Source organism: Centrocercus urophasianus, unplaced genomic scaffold, assembly GCF_019232065.1.
Source record: "Centrocercus urophasianus isolate 14NV4802_14NV808 unplaced genomic scaffold, USGS_Curo_1.0 seq_32, whole genome shotgun sequence".
In the NCBI taxonomy this organism is placed as follows: domain Eukaryota; kingdom Metazoa; phylum Chordata; class Aves; order Galliformes; family Phasianidae; genus Centrocercus; species Centrocercus urophasianus.
Window position 1 is genome coordinate 10,207,987 of NW_024884889.1, and position 22,431 is coordinate 10,230,417.

The 22,431-nt window shown below is 39.7% G+C and overlaps 1 protein-coding gene and 1 long non-coding RNA gene across 2 annotated transcripts in view; one reads left to right on the forward strand and one right to left on the reverse strand.

Moving 5' to 3' along the window:
- The window catches only part of TRIM2 (tripartite motif containing 2), a 92,873-nt gene extending 74,124 nt beyond the window's left edge, over window positions 1-18,749 (reverse strand). The window contains exon 1 of the mRNA XM_042829852.1: window positions 15,356-18,749. The gene's annotated coding sequence lies outside the window, so the exon portion shown is untranslated. The remainder of the gene's footprint in view (window positions 1-15,355) is intronic.
- LOC122166235 lies at window positions 3,381-8,773 on the forward strand. Its single transcript, XR_006170739.1, has 3 exons — window positions 3,381-3,448; window positions 7,900-7,956; window positions 8,661-8,773. It is a non-coding gene; the product is annotated as an uncharacterized LOC122166235 (long non-coding RNA).
- Window positions 18,750-22,431: the final 3,682 nt, after the last annotated feature.

Below are 22,431 nucleotides of genomic sequence, written 5' to 3' on the forward strand. Positions count from 1 at the left end.
ATTAGCAATCAGTGATCTTGTTTCAAGGAAAGTGCTTTAATATGTGCCTTCCTTTCAAGCATACGAGAACTCCTGCTGATTTTAGTCTCACATCAGTGAGGTCAGTCAGGGATTTAGCCAGGAACTAAAAAGAATTAACTCCCCTCACACACACTGTGAATAATGGCTGGAGTGGTCTGCACCTCACAGTGCAGAAGTGACACGTCCCCCTCATCCCTTCCCACTCTCAGCATAAATCAGCAGTTTCTCTCTCCTTGAATGAATGACACTACCCCTCTGTTTTATGCAAGCTGTCAAGGTGTTGAATGGTGAGTGAGATACCAAGAAAATGTGACACCCAATTTACATCTGCATTGCTTTTCTACCTAGCAAGCCTAGAGAAAGTGTTAGTTACTTAGCATGTGGAAACAATTTAATAATTAAATATTTGGAATGGAACTGCAGAGGCACAACAAAAGTCAGAATCATCCATATGAATGAACAAATGCTTTTAAAGATAGCTTCAAAAGGTGGCAGTTTACACCTACAGAAGACTGTAAGCAAGCACAAAAGCATCCTCATATAAATGGACAGTAAGAGGGAATTTTTGATAACTTCCCGGTGTTTTAAGTCAGATTCCTTGTGATCACCTTGTTCCTTATAAAAACAGAGCCATACTAGTCTGCAAGCAGATCTCTGTTACAGGGGTTTGAACAGCAGGAATAGGGAAGAGCTTAATATCAGGAGACATTAAACACTTCATCCAGGTAGGAGAATTCAGTTAAAACATAAAAGTCCCTGATCCAAGTAGCATACGGCTAAAGCTGTCATGCAGTCATGACCAAGCTGCCCTCATGTCTGGATTTAATTCTACTGTATAATAACTGCAGCAGCCTAATAAAAAAAAAAAAAGTGAAAATCAAAATACTCCAAGAGAGCTCTGTCAATCACACATGTAAGAACCACAGTGAAAATGGATAGCAGACAACATTAGCAGACTGAGTATATAAAGGCTCTTATTAAAGACAAAAGTAACAAAAAAGTCTAGAGACAAATGGATAACTGCAGAACGAAAGCACCAATGCTATCAATAATTCCCATATGGTTGGAAAGGTTCAGCCAGAACTGCCGAACTAACACATACTGGAAGAACACCCATTTCATACAGACTCACTGATTTCACAGGAAGAGAAATCCATAGAATGATATAATGCTCCAGAAATACGTATTGTGTTAGAATTCTGCAAGCATTTAAAACAATCACCTTAAGAAAATGGTTGTATGAAAATGCATCTGGATAAAGTAACTATAAGTTAGGGGGAAAAATCCAAATAGAAACGTACTTGTAATTACTATGGAAGTACAGAGAACATGACTGAGAATTAAACATGATGATTTCAACTTTTCATTCAGTATGACTATAAAATCAGCTTAGTAGCTTTTTATTTGCAAAGAAATATATCTACACAGATTTCTTGCTAACGTTATTTGGGGGAAGGAACTTAAAGCGTTTTGAATTACTGGGAGACCAGCACAGTAGTTGGGGATATTATGTGTTCTACCTTTAGCAACTAAAAGAAAAACAACTATGCTAGAACAATACCAATGCTATCTAAGTAAAGGTTTTCTGAAAGCAGGAAAAGACTAAAAGTCTCTGTAGTATAGATCCACCGTCATTATGATAATTTTATAGTAATATGAAATCACTGTTACCAGAATCTGCTTGTAGTTCTGTGGGTTTTTTTTACCTGCCATTAGAAAAACACGTTAATAAAATACTTCTTTCAACATTTGGTTGCCTTATTGCTCTATTAGTAATGATTGTTCTGCTGCATTCCTTGAGCGTGGACTCCCTGATTTCTCCTAAAACAGTTTCAGCTGATGGCAGACCAGTGCCCTGCCAGGGCTTTTGTGTCTCTGTCTATGACAGGGATTAGACTGTAGTTTGCACACTGCAGTCTGTATGCACGCAAGGAACAAAATCTGTAGTGAGGCAATATTGCCTGGTTCTGAGTGTCTGGGCAAACAGCAGGTCTTGACAATTTCTCTTGTACTTTTCTGCATGCTTGTCAAGATCAGCCATGTGGCATAGTTAAAGGAGGATTCTTGCTCTGAACTGATTATTGTTTGCTCTTAGTGGCTCACTGATTCAAGCAAAAAGAGACTCACAGAAAGAGGCATTGATAATTGCTAAAACTAAGCAAATGTTTGAATTAATGTAATTATTTTAAACCAATATTTCTTTGTAATTTTAAGGATAGGTTAAAGATAGCAAAAAAGGATAAGTCAATCAGATAGTAAGAGGAGACTGATATATGTAAACATATAAAATATAAATCCCATTCAGGTAGAAAATCTGATCCAAAAAGAAAAACAAATCCTGTCATTCTCTGAAGTCCTCTAGAGATGTTAGAACTGCATTGAAATTTATACAGGGTTACACCATAAATGGCCTTCAGTGTAAGCCTTGCAGCAGAGAAGGAAACTAAGCAGTGCTCACCGAATCCACTTCAGCAGAAGCAGCCAAACTAAACCAGCAAGACACTAAGGAAAGAGACACTTTGATTTGAGGATAAGTATTCCTACGGGTGGCTCTCTCAAAAAGCAGTGTCTTTACTTATTTCCCTTGTAAATTTTCCCCAGCACAGAACACTATTTATTTTATTTTGCATATTGTACTAACAGTATTCCCTTAGTGTTCCTTTCCTTGCTCAGAATTATGTTTGACAGCTCTGGATCTCCTGGTAGACAAGACATGGAAAAATGCCTATCACAGTATTGCTCTGAGTTGGCTCGTACTTTGTCTATAGCAAATAAAGTGCTAACAGTCATTAGCAATAACAATTAAGCTATTCATTGTGCCTTTTGGGAAATGATGGATGGAGTTTTTTGAGCAAACCACATCCCAGCTGCACTCTTCATCAAATCTTCCCTCGTGAAAGTTGGGCTATTTGAGCAACTGCTCTGATTCAGGAAACAAACAAACTACTAAGGACTTCTTTGTACACACAGCCACTCACAGACAGTTCAGTAAAGAGACCACAGTTCACTGACCTGGGGAACCATAGAGTGATGGGCAGCCATGCACCTACTTTTAATTTCCATACTCAATTAAATCAAGCTCTCTAAAGAGCTCCTTAGAGTTCTCCTTCATAAATGCCTTTATTTGGATAGCTCACCAGGAGCACAAATGACAACACGGTGATGTGCTACTTCTTGCTCTAACCATCCTCAAACCTGCCTCAGTGACAAATAGAGAGGAAGTACACTTAAAGGAAAAGGTATTTCAGAAGATAGGATCAGGTTAATGTGGGACCTCTGATGCTGAAACATCTGAGTAACCTTTTCCCAGCTCCATAAATGAGGGCTACTTAACACCCATGCTAATTTCTCCTAGGGCTTGCTGGCTAAGGACCAAGGAGCATCAGAAAGCTTTCTTCTCTCTGCTTTCTACAGCACTTGAAATCAGGTGAGATCCTCTCTGCATTTGACTACCCTTGTATATTCACAGATAAAGCAGTGCAAAACTCTTCAGAAAACTTTCAAAGGACAGAATTGTTTTGTTAAAAACATTGCCTTTAATTGCCCAACAATGTAAACTCCTAATTCTTGAGATACAAGCATAACAAGCTCTTTGCAATGTGGCCCTCTCTGTTCTGTACTGACACTAAACAATAACGTTTCTAGAAACCAGAATTAGCTGCAATCATCTTCCCACATGTAGAATCAAGGTCAGAATCAAAACAAGCCATCACAAGCCTCCTAGTAATTACCATGAGCATAATGCCTTTCCTCATCGATAACTATCGATTTCTCGAAGGTCTCTGATGTCCATGCTGCAGTGTTCACTATAAGCACGATACAAAGTCCTCAAAGTTGTAAACTTCATTCTGTTAACTCTGAGCATGCTCTTAAAAACAAAAATAAATGGAACACATTATTTGTTTCCCATTTCAAACTGCACAGTCTTCATTCTGTAAAGAAAAACATTGTTGGGCCACTCTGTGGATAAAACCTGACAGTTGCTAGAAGCCTCTTTAGGGTAAAACTTTGCCATGAGAATACGCAATATGAATTACATTCACTTGTAGGTTGGCTTCATCTTGTTTCAAGACTAATATTTTTATTGTCCCAGCAACCTCAAGCATACTAAAATAATTGGAGTTTTAGTTTATGTAATTCTTCAATTGTTTTTCAGCCTCATTGTTTCACATTCACATAGCAATTACCTAATGCCTCAGCATGAACTAATGACAAATCTAAAATCTCTTTGAGAGTTACACATGATGTAACAAAGCAGAACAGCCTATGGATTCAGATGTGTTAGCCTGGCAGCACTCAGAATATCAAGGGAGTCACATCAACCTCCTCTTTCAAAAAGAAAAACCCCAGCCTTGCTAACCCAGAGGAGTAATTTCTGTGTCTGCTGAGGCTGAACTGAAGACATACTTCAGTGAACTTATTTCCATCCAAAGAAGAAAAGAAGCTAGTTCCTATTGATGCATTCAGCAAAGGAAGATCACTTGGTTCCTAATGAAGCCCCCTGAGTGAATTCAAAGTGAATCAGGATGAACAACAAACAAACAAACAAAAAAACAGAACAGAAAACAAGCAAACAAACAAACAAGCCAAACAGAAACAGAACAGAAAGAATGCTTATTGTTTTGGAATGACTCCCTCAGGTAAGTAAAAACAGCTCAAAAGTCCAGAAGTCTTTACATTAAGATTAATCTTCCTTGTAAGAGACAAACAAGCTGCAGTGGTTTGGTTGCTTCTGATTTACCATCTTCAAAACCTGGTAATTTCTTTTAGGAATGAATTGTAGGATAGGATTTCAGAACCTTTTTAACAGTAATACATACAGCTCCTCGGGATAAATCATTTTGCCTTTGACCTTCCAGCTTATCCATTTGGGGATCATGGTAACTTCTCTTAAAAAAATAAAATAAAATGAGGCACCTGCCCTAATATTCCCAAACTAGCGAGTTCCGCAAAATCCATTCAAAGTGCTGGCTAACCAGATTGATAAAACACTGCTTTATACAACCAGATCAAGCTAGATTTATGATTAATTGCATGGTTGCAAATTATCTTTCAGAACACTTTTATTTATTGCTCCCAGTATGGAAGGACAAATAATGCATTTAATGAGTATAATAAGACTTCATGTTCAGCAGCTTCTGTTCATTTAGATTCTTATGATTGCTTTATAGAACTGGCAACTGTGCTGCTGTCAGAATACATTTAAATTTTTATTCATACCAATGCCCACTGCTAGTTTTGCATACGTTGTCATAGATATACAAGTTGCAGTGTCAGTAAGAGGAAGATATTATTGCAAAGCATAGTTTCAACCTCAAAGAAAAAACCTGGAAGTTCAAGGTACTGTATCTTTCCAACTGCACCTTGATCCTCTGGGATTCTTTAGCATCACTCCCGCATATACAGCTAGGTTTATGCCCTCAGACTAGAACTGGAACTAAGAAGTCATAGTGGTTTGCAAAATATAAATATTCAGAAAGATTAATTACTCAATTTTGCTTAGTTATGTGAGTTACATTGCTCAGTTAGGTTATAGCTTGTATTCACATGCTACAATACTGCTTATGAAGGATGATCTAAAAATCGTGTGAACTGAATAAATGAAATATGTTCAGAATGAAATAGAATATTATTATAATACAGCACTGTCAATCACAGGGTACTTCTGACTGATGGCAGGTGGCAGATTCAGTCCTACTTTACAGGTATAAAAAACACTGCCTAGCTCACTATATACTTTCAAACAAAAAGTAGCAGAAAAGGTGATGTTAATAGACATGTGACTTCTTCTGAAATCTACTTGCAAGATGGGTAAGGAGCAGAGAAATGAGGAAAATGTGCCACACAGAAAACACAGATGTTGTAATGCCCACTGCTCACCTGGCTGAGTCACAGCACATGACCCCTGACAAATCCATTACTGTCTGTCAGCCAAGTGTCACTGCTGCTGTTTCATTCGAATAATTAACACTGAAATTTAGAACATGTGAGTAACTTGGGTAAACATTCTTCATTGAGCCTAATAATGCATATTATTGCCCCAGTGATCAAGAGTATCATGAACCTTCTTAATCTGGTAATTGACAGTGACGAAGTTAATAATAAAATCATTAAGACAATATTTTATGGGGAATCTTCATCAGTACTCCACAACAACTTGCAATTGTAGCATGCTTTGGTCAGTGGAGTTAATCTCAATGAATACGTTTTGTTAACTTCATAGCTAAGCAGTTACAGCCCAAGGGAGCTATCCCATGTGAATCTGTAAGATAGCTTTAGAATAAAGTAACAGTAAGTCTATGTCATTTGCTTATTTTAGTTACAATTTTAAATTTCATCTAGGCATTCTCTCAATATCTGGTATCCTAAGAATCACTTTGGTTACAAAGTTCTGTATTCTGACTTCAGATAAAAAAAATAAATGAGAAAACTAGTTGTATGATTAGGGTTCTTACATCTGGGTCATGTTTAAAATACTTGCTTTTTTCCCTCATGGCTAAGTTCTTGCTTTATTTTTAAAGCAGCTTCTAAATTATTTGAGTCCAAGGATTATCTTACGTTTCTGTACAGTACCTATAAACACCTTTTTGTACAGTGCTGTTCCAGTAAGAGTGTTCATTGGTACTGCAAGAACAGTAAAGAGTAATAATAACGTCATATGCAGAATAAAGTGATAATGCCATTGCTGCAGTCAGAATTTCAAATCAGGTGTAATGACTGACAAGTTTAGTGAGCTGATCTGACACTGCATGGTTGTCTGTTGTTGTTTTTAAACAACCAGGCTCTGTATAATTAGGCTTAAAACAAATTATAACGGTTCATGGATATACACAGTCATTTTTCTTGGTTTTCTTCTTCACACAAAATCCGCAGAGAAGTAGCAGCATCTTTATTTTATCTGTTCTTCCACATCGCGTATAATAAAAAAGATTACAACTACATATGACTTGTTGTTTAAATATTAAAATCCCAAACTCTTGCTAGGTAGCTTTATTGTAATTGGTCACGTTAATTCAGACATAATTACTGTTTTATTCCTCAGCTAGGTCTGCATAAAGCTCTGTTTGGAAGGCCAAAAAATTTCTACATCTTGCTAAGTTCCACATCACAGATATGCTTGTGTGAAAGCAGATAGCAATTAAAAGACAGGAGGGAAGTAAGAAGGGAGAGAAGAGGAAAACAAGAGGATGAAAGTTTAATTTCTGTAATATGTTTAAGAGAATGTATCGTTACCTACCTCATGTGCTACATAATTTCTGTAGGGAAATAGAAGAAGTGATTGCAGAATACTGACTGTAAATTAAAAAACCAATATGGAGACAGCATTTCCAAAACAAGAAGGTGCTCAGGGAATGCAATGCTCTGAGTTTTAAACAGGTAGTGAGTGAGGGGGCTTCCTCTAAAAGTAGATGTGAAGAGCATTAAAATACAGATGGAAAACTGTTCACTTGTAGCAAGAGAGAAAACACAGAGAGACAATAAAACTGTTTTGAAAATAAAGGAGAAATAAAGGAACACTGGAAAATCAATGAATTTGTGCCATGAGGTCTGGCTGTTGACTGTTTTGCAGTCAGTTTGACTGTTCTGACCTGTGCTAGCAGTGCAGCCTGTGCCTTGGTTGGAGAACACTAAGAATTTTTTGAACTGTAGCCAGTTGCAAACTGCCCAGACAAGGCTGGCCACAGGTATGCCCTTTCTTACTCTCTGAGGTCAACCAAAAGGTAAACAGGTTAGTTTCCTGATCAGCCACACATACTGTTTTGATACACACCGAGGTAAAGGATGAGGCAGTTTCACACCTCTCAGAAATATTTGGCAGGGAGAGAACCAATAGTGCTGGCAATAAGCATCACTGATCTAATTCTGTACTGTTTACAGAGCAAGAAGCTGAGACACAACCGAGCATGGGAACGGTCAGACTTCAGTGCCTTCAAAGTAAGCTACAAAGCATCAGTGCATGTAATTACAAGTGAGGTTTCAGCTCAGGGCTGTAGCACCAAGCACTGCAGGAGACTGTTTAATATTCAGTATGCACATGCCTAAAAGTCACTGCACATGCTATCAGAATTTCAGCATCCTGCTGCCCATCAACAAGCAATGATTAGTTTTGATCAAAATCAATTTACATTGTGGATGAGAGATTTGGGAGGAAAGCTAGTATTTGATGCAAAGTGCAGAAGAAAAGGCAAAGATGCTGCTTTTTTGGACATCTGTCTGGACACTCCAGAGCAGATCTTCAATGAAACAGCTCTGAAAATGTGTATCCATCCCCAGATCTTTACAGAAGAACTTTTGAAATTATTCAGGACACATATGAATTCTTTCTTGTGTACAGATTTAGGAAGCAGCTTTCAATGTTTAATCCAGGCAAGAAGTAGATTAACTGCCTTCAGCTGAAGCCTTCCAGCTGACAAGCCTTTTCCTACGCACATGGCATTTGACATCTGCCATTTTAACATTTTGATATTTCTGTGAGAGACATTGTCCTGAAAGGTCACCGCGTGCCTCAGCAGTTGGCTAGTTGCCACTCAGGCTTAGGAAAACCAGCTCCACAGCTGTCATCAGAAATTACCATTTACACAGCTTAGTTTCATAGAAAATATGAATTTCTGATTTTTTTTTTCCTCCTGTGTATGAAGAAAAAGGGAGACGAGAGGAAGAGAAGTTCCAAAACCTCTTTTCAGTTGTGACAATGAAGATAAGCATTTCTAGGTATACGTCTGCAAAATGAAGCTGAAGTATAGCTTCAAGACAACAGGTAAGCAAAACATGTAACCTGTGTTACAACAGCATTAGGGACACAGTAGTAGTACTGTGAATACATTTAGTCCTTTCCTTACAAAGAACAATTCTCTTTCTAGTTGCTTAATGTCACCTGTTATCTGTTACAATGCATTTTTCACAAGGCTCACAAAAAGCCTACAGTATGCCTAAGAAATAACAAATCATGTAAACAAAGCAAGAAACATGACATGGCAACATGAACAAAGCTGCATCCTGTATTTCTCATGCAATTACCTGATATGCATACTTGTATGCTTGTTTTCAATAAGCAGATTTAATTCACAGCTTAAGAATTCATTACTCGTAAACTCCATGGGACAACGGTACCACAGAAATTTTGAATCAGAAAGGAATGATACTGTTTCTTCCTTAGCAAGAGATAAAAAAAAAAAACACCCTCAAATGCTGATTCTTTTCATTATGGTATTGCCACAGCACTAAGAAACCTGCAACTCCGTTCCTTCCCAACCACCTCAGATAAACGTTCTCTTCACGTGTAAACAGAGTAAAATGGGTTAAAATCATGCACTGCTCACCGCGGTATGCTCATTGTTCTTAGCAGGTCAGATTTGTGCCCCTTACGATGATTATTTGTTTGCGTTTCCAATAATGAGGTACTGCTGAGATTCCTAATAAGAAGTCTGGTTCTGCATGTATGAATTTTTAATGATTCAATGTGAAAAATACCATCGTAGATTTCTCTCCTGCATGTTCACAAGAAGCTTATTAATGTTGAAGTTTCTTTCTCACTGCGTATCTAGTATTACCTAATATAAGCTGAAAACAATCTATCTAGAAGCACCTCCTGCATTTACGAGGCTTCTCCACTCACAAAGTGGCAAGCAGACTCCCCCAGATCAACAAACACAACTGCAAACTGTTTCTTCCGGAAAGCTTTCATACATCCCTTTTTCTCAGCAGACTCTCCACTGAAAGCCAAAACAATACTGCAGAGAAGCGTTCACTCTCAGGATGTTTTCAGCTTTCATCCCTCTGCTTTTCCAAGCTGAACACAAAGGTAGAAATCCCAATTAGCAATCAAAGCACTGCACAGGAAAAGAATACTTACATTTGCCTCAGTATTTTTAATACTTGCACACCATTCCAGCAACTGGTGATTACGAGAAGGAGTTTTTTAGTCTGCCTTTCAAGTCTCGTAGCAATGAAAGGAAGGCTGATATCTGAAAGCTACTCATTTTCTACATGCTGTGCTCTGCTTGCTTCCCATGCGCATGCAACACAGCTGCCAGATTTAATGACCATATCAGCCTGCTTTCCCCATAAAGCAGCACAGAGATGACAGGATGAAGATGAAGTAGCCAGTACGTTAATCTGTAGCTATGGCCACATTAAGCCTTAAATGTATGTCATCATTTTATTGCTCTTGCAGGAAAAAAAAAAAAAAAACCAAAAAAACCCCACCAAACTAATCAACACTACTTGCAAATAAACATGCAAAAGGATTTCAGAAATATGAATCCATACTTGCCTTCAGTGACACTGAAGTACATTAAAGAAACGGCTCCTTTTTTGTCAATTAACAAATCCTAGGACTTAATTCCTTTTCAAGACACCCTGACCATCATACATTTCGCCAAGCTGCACGTGCTTGTACCCAAAAAGAACAAAACCATTATCTGACAAATTAGCCAAGACTCCTCTTCGGAAGGAATTATGTCCATACCTGTCCTTGCTGACTTCTTTCAGAAAAGCAGAGTTAATAAAAAGGGGAAATTCCCATTTACCATTTAAATCCTTCCACGCACTGTGGCTCCTCTAGCTCTGGACTTTCTTATCAGATGCGGTCACTTCACTGCCAACATGGAGCATTTCCATACCTCCATCCACACAACGAGATCCAAGGAAGGAAGGGGCAGGCAGAGTTTACGTGCCAAGAGAAGGTGCCAGTCACACGGTCCAAACCAACGAATTGAAAATCAACCCAGAAATGGATAGCTGGATTTGTAACGATGCAGTGTCCCTGCGGAGATCTTACGACATCTGTGCGTGCCTCTCTCTCATTTATATTCCCTTCAGTGCCCCCGGAGGCACCTGTCTCAGCGGGGAGTGGTTTCTGTGGAAACAACTGCTGCTCGGTTTTCCCCTTGGAGAAAGTGTTACTATGGCAACCTTATGTAATGTATATGGCCTAGATTCTTTGTCATAATAAGGTGATGCCGAAGTTCTCACTATAAAATTGGAGCGGATTTGTCTTAGGGGCAAGAAACGTAATTTTATCTAAATGTAAAATACAGCACAAATTATATTGCAGATTAGATGAGAGGGCGGGGGGCACTGTCAGAGAACCACTCACAAAAACAAAAACAAACAAAAACAAAAAAACCTTCTGAATTCCAGTAAACAAGATCCATTTATTTTGTATTTGTGGGAAGTGAGGAGGAAGGAAGACATTCAGCTGACATCAGGTCTCAGGACAGCAATCAATATTGCATATTGAAGTGCAAAGGAATTTTTCAGCTTATTCTTCCAGCAACAAGGATCTCGCTATGTCTACTCTGTTCAAAAATGAAGCATCAGCCTCACCATTGCTTATTACACGTTATGAAATGGTGCCACATTAAAACTTGAGGAACTTTCAGGAGCTGTAAGAGTCAGTGAGGCATAGCGTGCATCAGAGCAGAAGCAGAGAAGGCAAATTGCTGTTCACATGGCTTTCCTTTCAGCTGAGAGGAGACAAACCTATCCACAACCACAGCAGGGAGAGCAGATCTATCAGATCCTATGTGGGAGATAGTCCTAGGGCTGTGCACGCTGAGAAGAGCTCGCCCTCTAAGTCAGCAGTTGAAAAGCTGTGTGGCTGGGAATAACACGACGTGGTGGTCATGTAACAGATGGTTAGTGGCCCCTGTGGTAGGGGATGTGCCTTCCTGCCAGCTATGCCTGTAAACAGCTTTTTTATTGGTAGGAGGCATCACAAGTCAAATGGTTAAGAAATCAGAACACCTACTTACACAAAGAATATGACTTGAGTTTGAAGAATATTGCTGGGCAAGTTTAACCTGGCAGGTGCTAGGCACTACGTAGTCACTTGCTCATTTCCTTCACCTCCCAGTGGGATGAAGGAGAGATTCAGGAAAAAAAAAAAAAAAAAAAAAAAAAAGTAGAACTCGTGGGTTGAGATAAACCTTTTTTCTAAGATAGAGAAAAGGAAAAGAATTATGAATTTATATATATTTTTATGTACATACACATATAATTATGAATGTGTATGACAAGTGATGCACAAGCAATTGGTCACCACCCCCTGATCGATACCCAGTTAGCCCCTTGAGCTCAGAGAGCTCAGTGAGCTGCCACCACCTTCAAAACTCCTTCTGCACAATGTCATATGGCACAGAATATCCCTTTGGACAGTTTCAGTCAGCTCTTCTAGTTCTGTTCCCTCCCAGCTCCTTGGGCCCTTTGCTGAGAATGGCCTTGGCTCTGTACAACACTGCTTCACAGCAACTATAAATATCAGTGTATTATCAACATTGTTTTTCTCCTAGAGCCAAAACATAGCATTACACCAGTCTGAAGAAAACAATTCCATCTCAGCTGAAACTAAGACAGGAAACATGAATAAAATTCTACCTTGTGTGTTGAGTCTCAGTAGCTCACTATCTCTGCAGACCTGTTGATCTCACAACTTCTATTAGCATAACATGCGTTAATATACGTGGGCACTGATCTCCTCTGTATGTCCCCAAAAGACAAACGAGTAAACAGCCTGCCTACAGAATATTTCCCAAAATCTTTAAGATCCCCCTGCGCTGCACTGTGCAAAGGGGCATTCACTGTAGATGGGCAACATAGGCAGGAAGCATTGTTTAAAACCACACAGCTTTTACATTCCTGCCTTGTGTATGAGAACGATTCATGCTGCCTGAAGGCAAGGTGTTGATTGGGATTTTGCTTCTCCAAGCAGCTATTTAAGAACCAAGTCCAGGGTTTCACAAAAAAGGTGCCAGTGGCACAAGTAAGTGGCACATTCTTTAAGCCAAGCCCTCTGTGATGGGATTTCTCTAACTTGGAAAAGTTTACTTGTAAGTTAAAAAAGAAAACTCCTCAATGAATTGCTTTGAAAGCCCAAATATATGCAGAACACCCCCTTTAAGAATCATGCTGACAGTTAACTGTCTTTGCCAGAGGCAATGCATACAGATTATGTGTTCATCCTTTCTATCTGTGAAACTCAAGTGTTCAGTGAAGATGTGAGAGTACTAAACATTTTCTCTTCTTTCCTGAGAAAAGCAAAGGAATTTGGAGTAATGGTTAACTTAAACCGGGTTTGTGAAAATTCACCATCACCAGAACATTCTCTGCACCTTGCATGGTTGAAATTTTTATGATTTACTGCATATCTAGTCAGGAGTCAGGCCTATCAGATCTTTGAACCCCGCTTCTCACCTTCTATCCAGAGGACACATCAACCACAGTGTATTACAAACGATATTTTGATTTCTTAAAAAAAAAAGTTATATATTTTCATCAGCTTCTGAATTAATTTTACACACAAATTACATAGTAATTAGACAATGTGTACCGAAACACTGATTTAGTGTCCTAGGAAAGATAGCATACTCAAAAGAAAAGCAATAAAATGAAAAGACTCCATGATCAGATTAGAAAGAGCTAAGCTGACACCTAAATTCATGTTATTCTGGTATTTTGCAATGTAAAACATTGAACTTCAGAGAGTACACTGTACAAAGATAAGAGGGACAAACAGAGAAATGAATATGATAACAAAAGATGGTAAAGAAATGAACTTTTTTTTCTTTTAAGGCAAACATTTAACACAAAACGAGAAAGCTCAACTAATTCTCATAGCTGCACCAATTCTCCCAGCATGGATTATCACAGAATCACAGAATCACCCGGGTTGGAAGGGACCTCAAGGATCATGTAGTTCCAACCCCCCTGCCTAGCAGGGCCACCAAACACACACATTCAGATCAGGTTGCCCAGGACCCCGTCCAATCTGGCCTTAAACACATCCAAGGACGGGGCATCCACAACCTCCCTGGGCAGCCCGTTCCAGGGCCTAACCACTCTCCTTGTAAAGAACTTCCCCCTAACATCCAACCTAAATCTTCCCTCCTTCAACTTGGATCCATTTCCCCTAGTCCTGCTGTTGTCAGCCCTTTTGAAGAGTTTACTCCCCTCGTGGGTGTAGGTTCCCTTCAGGTATTGATAGGCTGCAATGAGGTCACCCCGCAGCCTTCTCTTCTCCAGGCTGAACAAGCCCAACTCCCTCAGCCTGTCCTCATAGGGGAGGTGCTCCAGCCCCCTGATCATCTTAGTCGCCCTCCTCTGGACCCTTTCCAAAATCTCAATGTCTTTCTTGTACTGAGGGCTCCACACCTGGACACAGTACTCCAGATGGGGCCTCACAAGAGCCGAGTAGAGAGGGACGATCACCTCCCTGTCCCTGCTGACCACCCCTCTCCTGATGGAGCCCAGGATCCCATTTGCCTTTCGAGCTGCTTAAGCACAATAACAGCTGACATGGTTATATGATTTTTAGGCCAAGTTAAGTAACATCTTGTCAGCTTAGTATGGAGGAAATCCATCCCCACTTAACTATGCGAATATTCAATTCATGATCGCTTGCTGCTTCTTCAAGCATGCTTAGGGTGTAAAGGCATTAGGGGCATAAGTCAGCATCTCACTACTACCAGTGCAGTTCCAGTAAGCCTGAGAAGGAACTTTGCAGCACTTACATTTCTTATCCTAAATTCTGTCTTTAGCCACCTGGGGATTTCAAGTTACACAGATTTCTGATCTCACTAAGTGACTTGGCTGGGATACTGCTGTGAAGGCAGTTAGACTAACAAAAGACAGATCTGCATATACAGCAGGACTCAGCCCCGCAGAGATGCAGCTATAACTAGTGAACTTGCTGTTGAATTTCCTTCCAGCACAGAGTTAGCTCACACCAGGAGTACAAGCTTCTCTGGATATCTCAGCATGCTCAATAACAGTCTCTCAGAGAATAGGCTCAGAAAACATGTAATTGAGGTATTATGACCAGGACATGGTTTGGCATATGCCAATGAACATTCTAGCAATCCTACAGCTCAGAAAGGCAGACTTCCAGGGGTTGTCCAAAATGGTATACCAGCAGTATTTATTATACATTTCCTATACCTTTCCCCATGTCGTTACATTAGCCCTATGAAAAAATATATTAGTAACACAATATTACAGATGGCCTTGTTCAAAGGTAGAGAGAAGTGTGAATAGAAACATTGTACAATATTAAATTCCTTTTTTGCACATGCCACCTCAATACACTTCATGCTAGGCTTTTACATAGATAAGCTACATTTAATTCCAGAATATTGACCATTTACCAGATTTGTACTACTTTTCATACTGCAGTTTCTTTCCTCCCATAATCCTCTTATAGAGAAAAGTGCCTTCTTTCTGTTTTCTTGCACTGACATGATTTGGATGGGGAAAAATTTTTAGCAGAAAAAAAAAGGGTGAGACAGATTAACAAAGAAACAGGCAGGATTGTCAGGGTGTTGGTTTCTAACCATACCTACCAGCTGCAGATCCCCTTCTCAGGAGTTTTGTGCTTAAGCAATTCACAGGAACCACACACAAAAGCCACCGCATTAGCAGAGAGCTGTGTAATGTAGCTAATGGAGAATGCCAAGAAATCTTAACATCTCTCCATGAACTTTGTATCCTCATCTGGGTTACAAGTATCTCCTGCTTGCTCCAATGGCGTTCAAAGGTATCCATTATCTTGAATTCACTGCCTATGCCTTCATGTACTCCTCACAAAGGCTGATGGGCAAACAGACAGGAGGGAACTTCAGTACTTAAATATTCAACTCTCCTAGCATTCAGATTAAAATGTAACCAACATTCTCTTTTTAAAATGAGATCTTTCCAGGTTATTCTAAGATAGGAAACTTTCTGAAGCTGCTGTCCTGTTATTAGCAAATAATGAAGCAAGTGAAGGAGGGAACAGAGACTGTGCAGCTGGACTGTTGGTTAAAGCACTAACAGAAAGTCGTGTGCCTGCTTCAGATATTGGCTGTTCATCAAGAGTAGAGCCAAGAGTACATCCCTGATGGTAAAAGCAATTTTGGGGGGTTTCAAAAGGTGCTTTATGACCTGGGAATAACTGCTTTTAGAGAATACAGGCACAGTGTCTTCTGTGCTGGTTCAGATGTGTACAGGTAAAAGAGATTCTCTTTTGCTGCTGTGAACATCTCCAGACACCTAGCGGGTTTCAAAGTCTTATATTTCTTATGTTTCTTCCTGAAGTGCTACAGTGACTGCCAAGTACTTGAGGCCACATCTACAGCATGGGAACAGATGCATCTTGAGCTGGCAGCGATCTGCATACTGCTTCATAAACCTGCAATGCTGGGGAGTTGAGTGCAGTAACAGAGACGCTCTTGCTCTGTGCATGGTCATTAAAAAGCTGCAGAACTGTGCAAGAAGTTTCATTCTATTGTGGGACTTTTCCAGATCATGGGTTCATGAACACTATCTTACTCCTGAGAGCTGGTAGGTCCTGCATCTGATCTCAGTCCCTGCATGGATCTTGCCTGAGTTCAGCCACGGAAATGGTCATCATAGGGGTTAAAATGAATCTGATTTCATCCAGCCTAGAACACACAGGATACACATCAAAGGTGGATTTCTGTCTGAGTTCCTCATGGATTTCAATTTCAATCAACAGCTGCAGGCCTATTTTTTCCTTGTTTTAGAAGCAGAAATCATGGCCAAGGCTCTGGCAGCCAGGCCAGCAAATAGTGACAAGTAGTGTAAACTGATCTGGCAGGCTTCATTAAGGGCCGATTAAAAACCAGCAATCCCCAAGGTTTTTGTGATACGAGTGCATGTGAATTACTCACTCCCTAGGGTGAGATGCAGAGATAATGTTCAACTGCCCGGAGAGTGGAACAAAGACTACTGTGTGAAATTACATGTTGTGACAGCATAACATGCAAAATTCCATCCCCCAACAAGGCTCTTCCTCTCAAAAAAAAAAACCTTGATTACCTAAAAACAAGTCAGCCTATTCCCAAGGGAGCTGAATGACATAGAAAATTCAAGACACCTGCATAAGGTTTAAGCACAAACTCAACATCTGAGCCCTGAACTCAGGATGTTTTGCTTTTTTTCCAATACAAAGTCCATAATTCTCCCAATTTTTAGATTTTACTTTTTTTTTTTCACCAAGAAATATTTGACAATGGACTTCCCTTACTGGGTCAAGTAGTATTATATCAGAATGCCAATAATAAGGGTTCTCTGATTTTTTTGTTCTTGGTGCAAGGTTTTCTTGCCTTGTGCCTAAAACAGCCTTATAGTTCTACTATTAGCTTGCAACCTGATGGTTTTCTTTGCTCCACAGGGTGATGGATCCAGAGTTTCTAACCAAAGACTGCAGGATAATATTTCCCTTTTCAATCCAAAATGCTTAGATCACTAGACCAGACAAAAGGTTCCAATCCCAACTATTGCCACTTCACACTCTGTTTTACTTGATTCTTTCTGTACTCATTTTTTGCAAATTAAATTTGCAAATTAAATATGGAATTGAATGTTTTACACTGATTTATTTTTTTAAAGCCACGCAACATCAAGAGCAGTATCTTAGCTAGTGATCTTGATCTGATTTGTAGGCACAGAGTGGATACAGTAGAAAGAAGCTGCACTGAGTTCATACAGCTCAAGTAGAGGAAGCTACATTAAGGTAACAACAAACAGAAGAGTAAGATTTGCCATTTACCACCTGAAATTGTAGAGTTCTAGTGCCCATCCATGCTTCACTACTTTATCTAGAGAGTCAGGAAAAGCAGATACATAACCATTAACATTATAATTGAAAAGTGGGAAACAATTCTGCAAGATTCCACAAGAGAGGATTCCTAGTTCAGTCAGACAACTGTCCAAGTTTCCTTCTTTCTCTGGATTGTATCTATGAGCAGAAGTTCAGAAGACAAAAAAAGAACTGTTGAAGTTGTCTCATACTCAGAGATCACCACATCTAAGAGGCAGAGCAGAGCTTCTTAGCTGTCTCACAATTTTCGCCTCATCTAAGACTCTTCCACTGTTGCAGGTTCTGCATTTTACATCCATTCAGGATTTCAAACACATCTGGAAATGCTTTAATGAGATTATATCTAATGAGCACTGTACACTGTACACCATGCCATTTGCAAGGGTCTACCCAGCATTTAATCCTTTTCAGACCAGGAGCTAGAAGAATAAGAGATCATTAATTTAAGCTCTTTTGCTTAATTGAGTCTGCATGGGCATCATTTCTCTCCTTTAGACTTTACAGAAGTCATCTTCCATGCACAAATTGTTCTTTGATTTCTGAAAGTTAGAGCTTGGTGAGAAGGAATCAAAGGTGTGAGCCTTTTCTTGCTATCATTTTCCCTACATAACTTAGAGATTGATTTAGACAGATCTCAGATAATCCCAGTGCCCGAAACTAATCTTTTAACTCTAGGAGTTATAAACTCTCTCCTGTTCTTAGGCTGACATTGAAACCACAGAATAGAAAACAACTCCTTGGTTTTGCAGCGTAATGCTCTCACATCTGGATGAGCATTTCCAGCAATATATCCTTCATTACGAAGCCTGAGAACTGAAAAATATCACTACTTGTTTTGGCCTCTGAATACAGTCCTGTCACAACAGATGACATTCAAATGGGAATCCTGAGTTGAAAAACATCAATAGGTGACTTTCAGCAATGCTTTTGCTCTTAAAAGCAAGGATGAAATCCTGTGCTCACTGTTTTCTATTGGCTATTTCTATGCTGAGCATTAACGTTTCTCACCGACCCCCCCCAGGGTAGTTAATTCTGAGCTTCATGTGTTGGGACTGAATGCAATACTCACAGTATTGTAGTGCAGAACTGGAATTCTTCAAGTAAATATTCCATACGTAAAGGCACTACATCTGTATCATAACACTTCAAGTTGTTAGTCTTATTTCTAAGCAAATTCACAGTAGCATCTCAGGGTGTACAGAGGAACCCCATCTGATTCAAAAATTCTCCCCAGTTCCTGCATTCACTGAGTACTGCCAAGTTCCAGCTTTCTCAGCTCAGATGTAGTACCACGTGCATCTAAGCATTTCTTTTCTAGGGATACAATATCATAAGTGATTCAAACATTATCTATCTCTTGTGTCAAATAAGCTTTCCCAAGTACTGCTACAATCAGCAGTGTAGCCAAGCAAGCAATTAATTTAACATAACTTATTACAGACAAAATGGGATTTAAATTTTGTTGTTGACTTGCGAGTAAAGCAAGTAAATAGTTTCTTTTCTTTAGTGTCAGCACCTTACTTGATTTGTATTTCCACAAAACAAAATTAGTAGGGAAAAGCCCACAGTTCTCAGCTAACTGCCTGTCATCAACGTCTGTTTGGGCACTTAGTGCACAGCGTGTTTACTCCTTTTTAATTAAGGGAACTCTAGTATAGTTTTCCACATAGGCATCGTTTTCTTGCTATGAACAACTTGCACCACACATAAAATAATTTCAAATTAATATTATCTAGTAAATACTTAGACCTAATTAATCTTGTTGCTTTAATTTTATCAGTTGCTTCTTTTAGACCTCATTGAAAGCAAGACGGAGGATGATGAAGACCTTTTCAGTTCATACTCTCCCAGATCCTTAGACCTTAATTAAAGCCTTCACTACACATGTCCATTCTGGTACCAGCTGACTCCATACCTGCAATAAAGCTAATTAAACCTGGCTATCAGGACCATATTCAGAATTACCGATTAACAGTACCCAAAACAAAACCAGTAGCAAAGCCCTCCCCCCAGAAAATAAAACAAAAACGTAAAACCAAAATCAGCTACAAAATGAAGGAGTCCGGTGCTGGGCCACGGCTCCGGCCACGGTGCAGAGGGCCGGGGGTCTCATAGCAGCCCCCTGCAGGAGCACCTCTTCGTGTCCTCGGGGCTGGGAGATCATAACCACTGCCAGATAAACAGCTGGCTGTTGTGATCCCAAGTATGGACTTCTACCCTTCTTTTGTGGAGGGCTAAAAGACACAGTTTTATGGATTCTCTTCATCCCTTGCATAAACACAAACAATGGATGCATGGCAACTACCCTGTGTTGCTGGGCTGCTTGGAATAGAAATTGTACTACCATCTTTTGACTGTTAGGAGAACTACACCTTTAGAGTATCTCCCTCCTCTATTAAGTCACTACATTAAGTAACCTCCTTTAATCCAGTGAATGAAACAAAAATGCATTTTGATACAGTGACAAAAGACATCCAGCACAGTCAATGAGCTGAGTCTCTTATGAAAAGCAGTCTGGTTTGAATGTACCCACAAGAAGGTCTGTGATTTTGGATAATTGCATTACACTCAAGAGAAGAACCCTAGTCTTAAATGAGTCAGCTATGATGCATCTACATCTACTTCCTTTATCTTACTAAATTGCTTGCAATCAGTGCCACTGTTACAGATCCATGCTTTTCTCCAGAATTCTGTGAGAAGTAGATTGTATTTCTGCAGTGGAAACTTCCAGTATTTCTGTACATAGCACAGGATACTTTGCCTTTCACAAAGAAAGTTGCTGAACAGAGTAAAGTTGAGACTGGGGTGTTCTGACCTAGGTAAAATTGGCACAGGCACTAGGTAACTGGATTGTTGAAAATATTGTCCTTCTATCACTGCACAAAGTACGGAACGTACCCAAAAACAATGGGTTGGTGACAGACATTGTATGGAAGAGTGATGTAGCAACAGCAAAAGATTGTGAGCCTGAGACGCTCAACCAATGAGTGCCAGGAGAGGCTTTACCTGTGTCGGACCCGGCGTATGTAACAGAATAGATTCCACTGATCAGATTTGCAATTCCTCCCTTCAGTAGGAGGTTGCACCCATTATTGCAATAATGAATAAACTGCTCTTCACAGAGATTTTTGCCTGATCAGAAATTTTTGATCTTGAGCGTGTTTCTCACAATTTCCAGTCTGTGTGACTGCAACAGTGTTCAGATCTCAAACATATCAGTAGTGTTGACTACAGACTCTCCAAGTTTCAGCGAGAAGATTTGTACCTAGACCAACTTAGAAGTGATAGGACAGTACTACTTTCTGAAATGCACAGTAATCTATACCAAATTATTTGTAGAGAGAAGGTGTCATGTGCAATTAATTGTCCTTGTTAAAAGTCTTAGCACCCTGAAAAAAGACCACTGGCATTTAGGGTGCCATTACAGGCCAGGGCAGGCACAGAGGTCAGAGTCACAGTTAGCTGAGAGCTTCAGTTCTCAGCTTGTCTGGGCAGGGGGGGAAAAGGAGTCACACAACCAAGCACTGGTAGCACAGCTCTTCAAACAGCAGTAACCCATATGAAAAACAGGTTTCAGAAAAGAGCTCAGGAGCTCATTGTGTTCTTAACATTGGGTTCTAACTGACTGTGCTTTCTCCAACACAGGTGCATTTAAGCCTTTTTTTTTTTTTTTTTTCCTCTTGGGCCAAAGCTGCTGTCCTGGTCTAATTATCACAAGCTCAAACAAAAGCTCAAACCAACAGATCAGTCAACACAAACATGGTAATTGCTCAACACCAACACTTCTGAATGAATATTTTAAAAGTCTATTTGATGACTTAAGTCATATTTATCACACAACAGTTTTTTGTTCCTCTATCAGTCCACTCAGATTTGACCACGTTATTTTTAGCAAATAAGACCCGGGATAAAAAAGGAAGTCCCATTTTACTGTACTGAATACTGTACTACCCAAGAACTGCAGCTAGCTACTTGCAGTTTACTATCAGGTCTGAAATCAGCTTACACTGACAGGAAGAGAAATTGAGGTTCTCACATTAACCTGTCAGCTTCTTCCTCACCAAAGCACTGCAGCTTCAGGGTTGAACAGTCTTTAGTCATAAATACCAACAGCTCTGCAAACATCTGCATAACGAATCATCATCTACCCTCCCATGTTTTCTGTCACCACTGAAGTTTGAGGAAAAATTCCTGACTAGATCTGTTTGTTTGCTTCACTGCAAAATGACTCTTTTGAAAAAAAAAACTAGCATCTTTTTGTTGTTGTTACACACAAACAGAATGGAGCAGCCTGGTTCTTCGCATAATCAGCTGTCCAGTAGAACCATTTTCCTCCATTTTCAGTGGACTTCTTTTTTTAAACTTCTAGATCCCTAAAGATGACTTTCGAATTTGTTTTTATTCACCAGTTTGAAGCAGTTGCACAAAGCAAGACAGGGCAAAGTTACCTCAGCACAAACTGCTTTCACAACCAGCCTAGGCCAGTACACGGAAATACCCCATGATGGCTTTCCTGCACTGCTAGATATGGCATGTAATGGGGACAAATCTTTCTTATGTATTTTTAAAGGCCAAATTTTAGCCTGCTCTCCATTTCAATTCTGTTCACACAAGTGAAACTTACCGAAGAGCAATTGAACTAGAGGCTGAGATTCACACAAGTCACCTGTCAGCCCTTTCAAGCTCTTTTTTCTCTACAGCAGGTAGCTTCACACCATTCTGACTCAAGGTAAGGGCTTTGATGCACAGAACAAACAAATAAATAGAAGTGTGTGTAGAAAGGCCCATCTGTAGGTCAGGAAAAAAAGATA